At 48.8% G+C, this 12,535-nt stretch overlaps 1 pseudogene; it reads left to right on the forward strand.

The window, feature by feature from the left end:
- Window positions 1-12,535, forward strand: part of LOC114588654 (cathepsin L2-like) — a 78,321-nt pseudogene that overhangs the window by 42,352 nt on the left and 23,434 nt on the right.

Below are 12,535 nucleotides of genomic sequence, written 5' to 3' on the forward strand. Positions count from 1 at the left end.
AACCCTTCGGACTGCACAGCCCATCTCCGCTTGACTGCCTCAGTCACTGGCAGAATCTGTCTGTGGGCGTTTCTTAAACCTCTGCCAGCATAAAAGCTGTTTGACACCTAATCGTCTCCGCCTCTCATTGCGCGGGAGTCTCCTGCGCAGGGTGGGCGTGGGTAGCGGATTGCCTGGGCTCTCTTCACTGACTTCCAGGGAAGAATCCCGGAGCCCTTCCACCTCCTCTTCCCATTGCTCTCCTGGACTCTTGGTGTCACGCGTATTTCCTTCCCCTTCCACCAAGCTGAGTCTCCCCCTTGTGCTGGGACCTTCACCTGCAGAATCTGAGACCCTCTCCTTCTCCCGTGTCTCTGATGTCAGTTCCCTGACAGTGACCAAAATGTAAAAGGTCTGGAATCCAAGCCCTATGAGGAGAGACTTAGGGAGCTGGATTTGTTTAATCTAGAGAAGAGAAGATTAAGGAGTGACATGATAGCCATGTTTAAATATTTGAAGGGATGTCATGTTGAAGAGGGAGCAAGCTTGTTTTCTGCTGTTCTAGAGACTAGGATGCAGAATAATGGATTCAAACTATGGGAAAAGAGATTCCACCTGGGCGTGGTAATCCAGTCAGGGAAAAAGGGAGGCATACTATGTTTAGGGCACTGTTTCCAGCCCCTTCCCCTTTTCGGGGTGAGCATAGTGGATCCTAAAAAGGGCTGCTCAGTCATGGATACAGCTGCTGAGCTGCTCAACTGCCTCATTCCTTGAGTCAGAACGACTGAACGCCCATGTGTCGGTTCATGACTAGGGGCTTCACATTCCTGCCCCCGTAGCCATTTAGTGATCGCCATGGGGGGAGGGTTTGGGGGGGTTGGGTTGGGTTTTTGGAAGATGCCTGTGCGTGAATTTGTTTTATGTGTGTAGATCAGTGCACACTGACCAACGCACAGTCTTCGCAGTAGGGCTCTGTTCTGATGGCATGAGTAGTCACGACGAACTGGTGGATCCTATCTGCTGCAGCCTTCATCTGCCTTCACAGCCGTTGTAACACACTGCTTGTTATCACCCGCCTGTGATATTTAATTTTCTTTGACCTTACCACCTTGGGTGACCCTGCTGGGAGTACGAGATTCCCAACGGCTTCACTCACAAGGGTCATAGGAATGTGCAAGCCCACTCACCATGACAAGTGAGAGAACTGAGATAGATTGCACTGAGCCCTGGTCTCATTAGACAAAGTGTTCCACCAAAATGGCTCTGGCTCTGGTTGAGGACAGCTGGATATGTTTTGGGCCAGGGACCACCAGTAGGTTGCTGTTAGATGAGCGTCACACTCATGGGGGTGTATTGGAAGATAATTCCCACAGATAAGAAAGGTCACAGACTGTTTAGGGCTTTAAAGATTAGCACCAAAACATTGAACCTGATTTGATACTCCACCTGGAGCCAATCCAGCTGATGAACAACCAACTGAATGTGGGCTCTCCACAAAGTCCAAGTAAGAACTCATGCATCTGCATTTTAGACCATTTGGAGTTTCTGGAGCAGTCTCAAGGGTAGCCCTGCATCTCTCTCTCTCACTCTCTCTCTCTCTATCACATTTATACCCTGCACTCCCCAGCTCAGGTGTACAGCAAGTTAAAGTAGTCTAGTACAGTGGTGCCTCGCAAGACGAAATTAATTCGTTCCGCGAGTTTTGTCGTCTTGCGATTTTTTTCGTCTTGCGAAGCACGGTGTCGGAAAAGTTTTGGGAAAGCTTCAAAAATCACCAAAGTCTTCAAAAACCTCAAAAAAGGCTACCACACCGCGTGCTATGAGTTGCTCCTCGAAGTCAAGTCGCAACTGTATTAACGGTGTTAAGAAAAAGGAAACAAACTTGCAAGACGTTTCCGTCTTGTGAAGCAAGCCCATAGGGAAAATCGTCTTGCGAAGCAGCTCAAAAAACCAAAAACCCTTTCGTCTTCCGAGTTTTCCGTCTTGCGAGGCATTCGTCTTGCGAGGTACCATTGTATGCAGGTGACTACTGCATGGATCACCATGGCTAGGTTGGAAAGGGACAGGTACAGTGCCAATTGCCTAACCTGACATAGATTCAAAAGTTCCAGTTTGGCTACATTTGTGACCAATGCCTCCATAGAGACAGAAGCATCCAGGATCACACCAGGACCCCTGATGGCAGCTACAGGTGACTATTGCGCCCCATGAAGAGCTGGGAGCTGGCAAACCAAACTGAAATTATTCTGGCCCAGCCATTGGACGCCCATCCTTAAAGGATAGAGATTCGGCCGACTCCGTTTCCTCCATCCTAGCACACCCACCTAAAAATTGGCCAATATATCCAGGGTAGCATCTGGCCAGGGCCATGAAGCAGTAGATCCATGATGTTTGTGGTCAGATCTGTGGTTATGTACAAGATATGTGAATAAAGGGTGAATTTGGGGTTCCCCAACGCAAAAAGTGTGATGATCCATGAGGACCTGTGCTTCAAAACCATGTTTTTGAGCCATGGATTGGCCAGGAAGCCATGGATCCGTGATTTTTGTGGTGCAGGCTGTGCCCCTGGACATGATGTGTGATTTGACAGTGAGTTTGGGTTGGCCCAATGTAAAAAGTGTGAGGATCCATGAGGATCCGTGCTTCAAAACCACGTTTTTGGGCCACGGTATGGCCAGGAAGCCGTGGATCCGTGATTTTTGTGGTGCAGGCTGTGCCCCTGGCTATGATGTGTGATCTGACGGTGAGTTTGGGTTGGCCCAATGTGAAAAGCATGAGGATCCGTCCTTCAAAACAACGTTTTTGGGCTATGGAGTTGCCAGGAAGCTGTGGATCCGAGTTTTTTTGTGGTGCAGGCTGTGCCCCTGGACATGATGTGTGATTTGACAGTGTATTTGGGTTGGCCCAATGTAAAAAGCGTGAGGATCCATGAGGATCCGTGCTTCAAAACCACGTTTTTGGGCCACGGTATGGCCAGGAAGCCGTGGATCCGTGATTTTTGTGGTGCAGACTGTGCCCATGGACATGATGTGTGATTTGACAGTGAGTTTTGGTTGGCCCAATGTAAAAAGCGTGAGGATCCATGAGGATCCGTGCTTCAAAACCACGTTTTTGGGCCACGATATGGCCAGGAAGCTGTGGATCCGAGTTTTTTGTGGTGCAGACTGTGCCCATGGACATGATGTGTGATTTGACAGTGGGTTTGGGGTGGCCCAATGCAAAAAGTGTGAGGATCCGTGAGGATCCGTGCTTCAAAACCACGTTTTTGGGTCATGGTGTGGCCGGGAAGCCATGGATCTCAGTTTTTTGTGGTGCAGGCTGTGCCCCTGGCCATGATGTGTGATTTGACGGTGAATTTGGGCTGATCTAGTGCAAAAAGCGTGAGGATCCATGAGGATCCGTGCTTCAAAACCACGTTTTTGGTCCATGGTGTTGCCAGGAAGCCATGGATCTCAGTTTTCTGTGGTGCAGGCTGTGCCCCTGGACATGTTGTGTGATTTGACAGTGAGTTTGGGTTGGCCCAATATGAAAAGTGTGAGGATCCATGAGGATCCATGCTTCAAAACCACGTTTTTGGGCTGTGGTATGACCAGGAAGCCGTGGATCTGTGATTTTTGTGGTGGATGTTGTGCCCCTGGCCATGATGTTTGATCTGATGGTGACTTTGGGCTGATCTAGTGCAAAAATAATGAGGATCCATGAGGATCCGTGCTTCGAAACCATGTTTTTGGTCCATGCTGTTGCCAGATAACCGTGGATCTGAGTTTTCTGTGGTGCAGGCTGCGCCCCTGGACATGATGTGTGATATGACAGTGAGTTTAGGGGAGCCCATTGCAAAAAGCGTGAGGATCCATGAGGATCCGTACTTCAAAACCACATTTTCAGGCCATGGATTTACCAGGAAGTCATGGATCCGTGATTTTTGTGGTGCAGGCTGTGCTCCTGGCTATGATGTGTGATTTGACAGTGAGTTTGGGGTGGTCCAATGCAAAAAGCGTGAAGATCCACGAGGATCCGTGGTTCGGAACCACGTTTTTGGGCCACGGTATGGCCAGGAAGCCATGGATCTGTGATTTTTGTGGTGGATGCTGTGCCCATGGCCATGATGTTTGATGTGATGATGACCTTGGGCTGATCTTGTGCAAAAATCATGAGGATCCATGAGGATCCATGCTTCAAAACCACGTCTTTGGGCCATGCCGTTGCCAGATAACCGTGGATCTGAGTTTTCTGTGGTGCAGGCTGTCCTCCTGGACATGATGTTTGATATGACAGTGAATTTGGGGTGCCCTAATGCAAAAAGCGTTAGGATCCGTGCAGATCCGACCTTCAAAACCACGTTTTTGGGCCATGGAGTGGCCAGGAAGCCATGGATCCGTGATTTTTGTGGTGGGTGCTGTGCCCCTGGACATGATGTGTGATTTGACAGTGAATTTGGGGTGGCCCAATGCAAAAAGCGTTAGGATCCGTGAGGATCCGACGTTCAAAACCACGTTTTTGGGCCACGGTATGTCCAGGAAGCCGTGGATACGTGATTTTTGTGGTGGATGCTGTGCCCCTGGCCATGATGTTTGATCTGATGGTGACTTTGGGCTGATATTGTGCAAAAATAATGAGGATCCATGAGGATCCGTGCTTCGAAACCACGTTTTTGGTCCATGGCGTTGCCAGATAACCGTGGATCCGAGTTTTTTGTTGTGTAGGCTGTGCCCCTGGACATGATGTGTGATATGACAGTGAATTTGGGGTGGCCCAATGCAAAAAGCGTGAGGATCCATGAGGATCCGTGCTTCAAAACCACGTTTTTGGGCCATGGAGTGGCCAGGAAGCCGTGGATCTGAGTTTTTTGTGGTGTAAGCTGTGCTCCTGGCTATGATGTGTGATTTGACAGTGTGTTTGGGGTGGCCCCATGCAAAAAGCATGAAGATCCATGAGGATCCGTGGTCCGGAACCACGTTTTTGGGCCACGGTATGGCCAGGAAGCCGTGGATCCATGATTTTTGTGTTGCATGCTGTGCCCCTGGCCATGATGTTTGATCCGATGATGACTTTGGGCTGATATTGTGCAAAAATCATGAGGATCCATGAGGATCCATGCTTCAAAACCACGTTTTTGGGCCACGGTATGGCCAGGAAGCCATGGATCCGTGATTTTTGTGGTGGGTGCTGTGCCCCTGGCCATTATGTTTGATCTGATGGTGACTTTGGGCTGGTCTTGTGCAAAAATCATGAGGATCCATGAGGATCCATGCTTCAAAACCACGTTTTTGGGCCACGGTATGGCCAGGAAGCCGTGGATCCGTGATTTTTGTGGTGGATGCTGTGCCCCTGGCCATGATGTTTGATCTGATGATGACTTTGGGCTGGTCTTGTGCAAAAATCATGAGGATCCATGAGGATCCGTGGTTCGGAGCCACGTTTTTGGGCCACGGTATGGCCAGGAAGCCGTGGATCCGTGATTTTTGTGGTGGATGCTGTGCCCCTGGCCATGATGTTTGATCTGATGGTGACTTTGGGCTGGTCTTGTGCAAAAATCATGAGGATCCATGCTTTGGAACCACGTTTTTGGGCCACGGTATGGCCAGGCAGGCGTGGATCCGATTTTTTTGTGGTGTAGGCTGTGCCCCTGGCTATGATATGTGATTTGACAGTGGGTTTGGGTTGGCCCAATGCAAAAAGCGTGAGGATCCATGAGGATCCGTGCTTCAAAACCATGTTTTTGGGCCACAGTATGGCCAGGAAGCCGTGCATCCGTGATTTTTGTGGTGGATGCTGTGCCCCTGGCCATGATGTTTGATCTGATGGTGATTTTGGGCTGGTCTTGTGCAAAAATCATGAGGATCCATGAGGATCCGTGTTTTTTAACCATGTTTTTGCGCCCCTGCGGCCCCACAAAATAGTGGATGCATGATTTTTTTGATGCTGTCTACAGAGTAAGACATGGTCTACAGTATCATGGTGGTTTAATTTAATTTGAATGAAAAAATCATATGAATTCACGAGGATCCGTCTAGATCCGCCTTTTACCTTTTTCCGCCTTTTGCTAGGCCTCTGTTCCATCTAACAAGAAATCAATCTTTTAGTGTGGCAGCACTTTGGAACTCCCTGCTGATTGACATCAGGCAGGCGCCTTTAGTGTGCTCCTCTCTGGACGGCTGGCACCCGCCCTCCTGCTGCACATCCAAGGAGTGGCACCTGGGGAAAGACTATGCCAGGAGCCTCAGCTGCTCTCCGCCACCCTCCTCCTCGGCCTGCTGTAGCTGCAACTCCAGTGCTGCTGGGATAATAATATATAATAATATATAATATATAATATAGAAGAAGAAGAAGAAGAAGAAGAAGAAGAAGAAGAAGAAGAAGAAGAAGAAGAAGAAGAAGAAGAAGAAGAAGAAGAAGAATAATTTATTATTTATACCCCACCCATCTGGCTGGGTTTCCCCAGCCACTCTGGGCGGCTTCCAACAAAACACTAAAATACAATAACCTATTAAACATTAAAAGCTTCCCTAAACAGGGCTGCCTTCAGATGTCTTCTAAAAGTTTGGTAGTTATTTTTCTCTTTGAAATCTGGTGGGAGGATGTTCCACAGGGCGGGTGCCACTACCGAGAAGGCCCTCTGCCTGGTTCCCTGTAACTTGGCTCCTTGCAGGGAGGGAACTGCCAGAAGGCCCTCGGCGCTGGACCTCAGTGTCCGGGGAGAAAGATGGGGGTGGAGATGCTCCTTCAGGTATACTGGACTGAGGCTTTAAAGGGGTGCTGCCAAGCCTGCCAAGGAGCACCACCGCTGCTCCCACTGGGAGCTCACTGAGCTGAAAGGGCGAGTGTGGTGACCGGCAGGCGACCTTGTGAGGAGTGGTCCCCTCAGGGGTGCAGAGAAGTCCACCTGTTGCCCCCTGCACGACACCCACAAGGAGATTAGGGGGTGCAATCTTTGCTTTGCGCTGGGCGCTGTCAAAAAAGGTTACACCACTGGGACTAGTGCAAGAAGGAAATGCATAAGCCCACACCAAATTCTACACCTTGTTTGGAAGCAGCAAACTGCTCAGTAAAGTCCGCTTCTCGTCGATCATTCATAACCTTGCAAAGTCTGCACTACAGCCCTTCCTCTGAGGAGGGCAGATTGAAATGTTTCCCCTTTTTTGTGGAGTTCAGTTTCCAAACCGAGTTTCTGTCATTCATAGAATTGTAGAGTTGGGAGGGTCCACTAGTCCATCCCCTGCAATGCAAGAATCCTGCCCACAGCCCTATGTGGGTTGGCTTGAACCACCAGCCTTCTGATTAACAGCCAGGCACACTGAGCCCTGGCTCTTTGGAGCTGCAAATGCAGCCCTGGGGAATCTGCCCAAGCCACTTTCCTCACTCGCCCTGCTCTGCAACCGCCTCCAGGTGATTGTCACTTCTCTGCAGGATGGATCCGTGTGCAGTTACAACTTGCAGGACCGCACGGCCAACTGCACATCTGCTGTGTGGTCCCAGTGGGGAGCGAGGTGGCCCTGGAGCAGGCTGTGGCAACGATTGGGCCGGTTTCGGTAGCCGTGGACAGCAGGAGCTTCTACTTCCATTTCTACAAGTCAGGTGAGGGGCCAAACGTTTGGAGAGGGTGGCAGCCTCCGGCGTGATTTTGGTGGCAGCTATATTGCCATTATTAATATTGCGCAGAATGAAGCAATTGGATGCATAAAAACTGACTCCTTTTGGAAAAAAATTATGCCCAGATCCATAAATATAATTCAAAGCTTTAAACAGGTACAAAACAATCAGCAATACTTCCAGAAAGTTGTATAATGCATTTGCATCAAGGATAGGCTCTTCTTAAATTATGACCAGAGCAAAAATCCACACTGTGTCTCTGTGCAGCTCCTGGAGGTACATCTTATCACATCCTCCTCTCACTGCGTTTGGGAACAAAAAAAACAAGCCAGCTCCCTTCAAAATGGTGAATTTGCAATTGAATACATTAACTGCATCATCTAAGGTTAAACTCCCCCATGAAGGCTAGCAGAGAATATGAACAGTTAATTATTGACTCAGCTAGATGCTTAGAGAGAGCTCTTTCTAACTTAGTATACAATGGGATTTTCCAATGTTAAAACCTTAGCAACATACTAGATTCAGGTAGGTATCTGTGTTGGTCTGATGCAGTCAAAATAAATTTAAAAAATTTAAAAAATTGTCCAGTAGCACCTGAGAGACCAACTAAGTTTGTTCTGGGTATAAGCTTTTGTGTGCATGCACACTTCTTCAGATACCTTAGCAGCATACATACAGGCATTCTCCATTTCAGTGTGCAATTATACAATTATACCTAACAAGCTAAGGGATAACAGGCAACTCCTGGGCACAGATGGCTAATTTGTGGGCCTCATTTCTAAGGTGGGTCGCAGCAGCAGTGCCAGACACTTGTAGCCTGGCCACTGTAGTCCATGCAGTGGTGAATTTGAGGTTGGACTACTGCAATGTTCAGCACATGGGGCTGCCCTTTGCACCTGGTTTGGAAGCACTGGTGGGTGCAGAATGCAGTGACCAGGCTGCTGATGGGGACATCTGGCTGAGGACAAGAGACACCCTTGTTAAAAATATCTGTACCAGCTGCCCAACCCCTGCTAAGCCATGTTTAGTCCTTGCATTGATTTACAAATCCCTGAACAACTTAGGTCCAGGCTGCCTCAGGGATCACCTGAACCCTTCTTTCCCAGCTCAGTTACTGAGATCACCTGCAGGAGCAATGTAGGGTCGTTCCCCAACTCAGGCTCACCTGACAGCAACAAGAATCAGAACCCTATCCTGTGACCTTATCCTGTGGAACTCTCTGCCACTAGCAAGCCAGCAGGTACCACCTGTGCAGACTTCTAAACACCTGCTGAAAACTTTTCCACTCCAGGTCTAATGCATCTTCCCACAATAGTTAGCTGATTTCTGGATTCGGATGTTCTGCCCCCGCCACTTAATGGATCCAAATGGTTTCCAGAGAGTGGTAGGGGATGCTTTATCTCATGTTTATGGCCTTTCAGCTGATTCCCTGGTGGACCGCTGGAATGTGGAGTTAACCAGGGCTATTGACTGTTTGGCTCCGAAGCGCCCTCTCCGATTGCATGGAGCCCAGACAGCCCCGTGGTTTTCCATGGATCTGAGGGCAATGAAACAATTGTTGAGACGGCTAGAGCGCCGGTAGCGGATAACTCATTCTGAAGCTGACTGGACACGGGTTAGAGCTCAATGTCGAGCCTACCAAGTGGCGGTAGCGACAGCGAAGACTTTCTTCACTGCCTCTATTGCATCTGCAGAAAACAGCAGCAGGAGACTTTTTCAGGTGGTTCGCAATTTAGCGGAACCACCTGCTACATCGGGGCCCAGTACGGGCCACATGATGTCCTGCAATGATTTTGCAAAGTTTTTTGCAGATAAAGTCGCTCAGATTCGGGAAGAGGTAGATGCCACCATGGGAGCATGGCCGGGGCGGGAGAGTGCTAGAGTCCTGTCTAGTCAAGTTGTGTGGGATCAATTCCAATCTGTTACCTCCGAGGATGTGGACAGGCTGCTTGGACGAGTGAAACCAACCACCTGTCTCCTTGATCCTTGCCCATCCTGGCTTATAAAAGCTAGCCGGGAAGGGCTGGGCGATGAGCTTCGTGGGGTGGTGAATGCTTCCCTCCGTGTGGGAGACTTCCCAGACCCGCTGAAAGAGGCGGTTATTAAACCGCTTCTTAAAAAACCATCTTTAGACGCGGCCACAATGGCCAACTATCGCCCAGTCTCAAATATTCCATTCTTGGGCAAGGTGATTGACGCCTGGAAGAAACGGACCATTTGGATCCCTTCCAGTCGGGATTCAGGCCTCATCATGGGACTGAAACTGTCTTGGTCGCACTGGTTGATGATCTCCGGCAGGCTAGGGACAAAGGTGAGAGCTGTTTCCTAGTTCTGCTGGATCTCTCAGCGGCCTTTGATACCATCAACCATAACATCCTTCTGGAGGACTTCCGGGTTAGCGCCATCGGTAATGGCGGATTCCCTCTGCCTCTGAGGGACCAGCTCCGCGGGATCGGGTCTGACCGCTGCGGCGAAGCGGGGACCCCTTAAAAAATCACAGGCGGGTGAAGCCTGTGAGCGTGGGACTCAGCGGGCACCTTCAGCGCAGCCCCAATTTGCGAAGGAACCCATTTTTTGGGCTCCGGAGCGAAGCGGGGTGAGTGGCGCGGTGCTGTGAGTTGATTGCTTCTTCCGCGGAGCGAAGCCGCACAGCCGTTATCGGAGAGCGCTGACTTTTTCCTGGGACAATTTGGCTACAAAAGCAACTACCCGTGAGTAGGATAAAATTGGATTTAAAAGAAGGAAAAGATCTAATTCGGTACCGAAACAGGGAGGTATAAACAGGAAGTCCGCCTTCCGTTTCTTGTATATAGATCAAATCAAAGAGACTGTAAGCTAAAACTTTGAAGACGTCTTTAAAAGGACTCAAATCCTAACGTCAAACAAGAGATCTCCCCTCCGGATTGCAGGAGAGGAGGGGAAAAGGTTTGAACTGTATTTTCCTGCAAAAAAGAGAGGAAAGGAAGCTAAAATCCACCACTTAGACCCTGGGAACGGACTGCCTATAGACAATGGGAATGCCGTATTGTGAAAGGCACTACTGGTAAATAGAGTGCTTTTGACAGCTAACTTTGCAAAAGAGATACAGTGTTTCTGGCTGACTTCTCCTGGTTTTAAAGTAACTGGAATTGAAACTGTCGTTCTTCTGTGAATTGGGGGATTTAAAAAGGGTTTTTTTTATAAAGTTACAAGATTGACTGTTACTGTGTCCCCCTAGAGGAAGTTGGATATTGTTACAAAAACAACTGGACCAGGGGAATTTTCCACTTCAAAACAAATCCTAGCCGTGGGACTGACCTTGGATTTAATCTAGAGTGTTATGGCAGATGGAAAAGAAAAGTCAGAGTTGCTTCAAGAAAAAACAACGAGGTCTGGTAAATCTTTTCGTACAGATATTGGGCTGCAGCGAAGAGCATCAGCATCTGGTCCCTCTGGACCACCTGGATTATCAGGGGCTGCACCTGTACAAGCGAAGTCAAAAGGAATGTCGTCTGAAGATGTTTTAGCTCTGGCACTAGGGAGAATTAATGAATCTTTGGAAAATTTAAGTAAACAAGTAGCTGAAACAAACAAACAGGTAGCTGAAACAAACAAACAAGTAGCTGAAGCATCAGTTAAAATTGACCAAAACACCACAAGCATAAATAATTTGGGACAGAAGGTGAACACCAATACAGAGACTATTGAGAAATTGCTTCAGGAATCTACTTTGACCCGAAAGACAGCTGAAGAAGCAAAGGAAATAGCAACTGCTACTGAAGAGAAGATACCACCGATACATAGGCAACTTGACGACTACAAGTTGATGTTTTCTATGATTGAATTGAAGGAGAAACAAACGAATTTGAGGATCAGGGCTGTACCTGAACTTGAGAAAGATAACTTGACTGACTTTCTTACGAAGGAATTTGCAGACTTCTGGCAATTAGACTTGGGGAAGGAAGAATTTAAGATAGTGAGTGCATTCAGGCTTGGAAGAGGAGGAAAGAAGAACAAGGTGAGAGACTGCCTCATTACCCTTCGAACAAAAAGCGCATCTGCCCTCACGTTCTCTTCTCCCGGCACGTACTTGATCTCAAAGAAGAACTTGGAGAACTCTTGCGCCCATCGAATCTGTCTCTGGTTGAGAACTCGAGCTGTTCTCCAATATTCCAAGTTCTTGTGATCAGTGCAAACCTGAATCTTGTGCTGCGCCCCTATTAGATGTCTCCACTGCCGAAATGCTGCATAAATAGCTAACAGTTCGTGATCATACACCATGTAGTTCTGTTCCGATTTGTTCAGTTTCCGTGAGAAGAAGGCGCACGGCCTCCAGGTGTGTTGGTTCCGTCCCGGCTGCAGCAATACCGCTCCTATTGCTCTGTCTGATGCGTCGGTCTCCAGCCTCATCGGCTTCTGCAGATCCACGTGCAGGAGCTGTTCCTCTGAGGCAAACGCCTTCTTTAGCCTTTCGAAAGATTGTTGGGCACTTTCCGTCCAGACGAACTTCTTCTTGCTACTGAGGCAATCCGTGATGGGTGCGGTCAAGTCGGCGAAGTTCCTGATGAACTTCCGGTAGAAGTTGCTGAACCCGAGGAACCTCTGCACATCTTTCCGGGTTTGGGGGGCCTTCCATTCCAGCACCGCCTGCACCTTGCCGGGGTCCATGGCTAGGCCTCTGTCCGACAGCCTGTATCCCAGAAATTCCACTTCTCTGGCATGAAACTGGCACTTTTCCAGCTTGACCCACAACTGGTGCTCTTGTAGTCGCTTCAGCACTTCCCTGACGTCCTGGACATGCTGTTTTTCATTGTCTGAATAGATCAGGACGTCGTCCAGAAATGCTACGCAGTTTTTGTACAGCAGGGGACCCAGCACATGGTGCATGAAGCTTTGAAAACAGGCCGAGCCCGACTGTAATCCAAATGGCATGACTAAGTACTCAAAGGCCCCTAGGGGGGTGAACATGGTGGTTTTCCATTCGTCC

Source organism: Podarcis muralis, chromosome W (genome assembly GCF_964188315.1).
Source record: "Podarcis muralis chromosome W, rPodMur119.hap1.1, whole genome shotgun sequence".
Taxonomy (NCBI): domain Eukaryota; kingdom Metazoa; phylum Chordata; class Lepidosauria; order Squamata; family Lacertidae; genus Podarcis; species Podarcis muralis.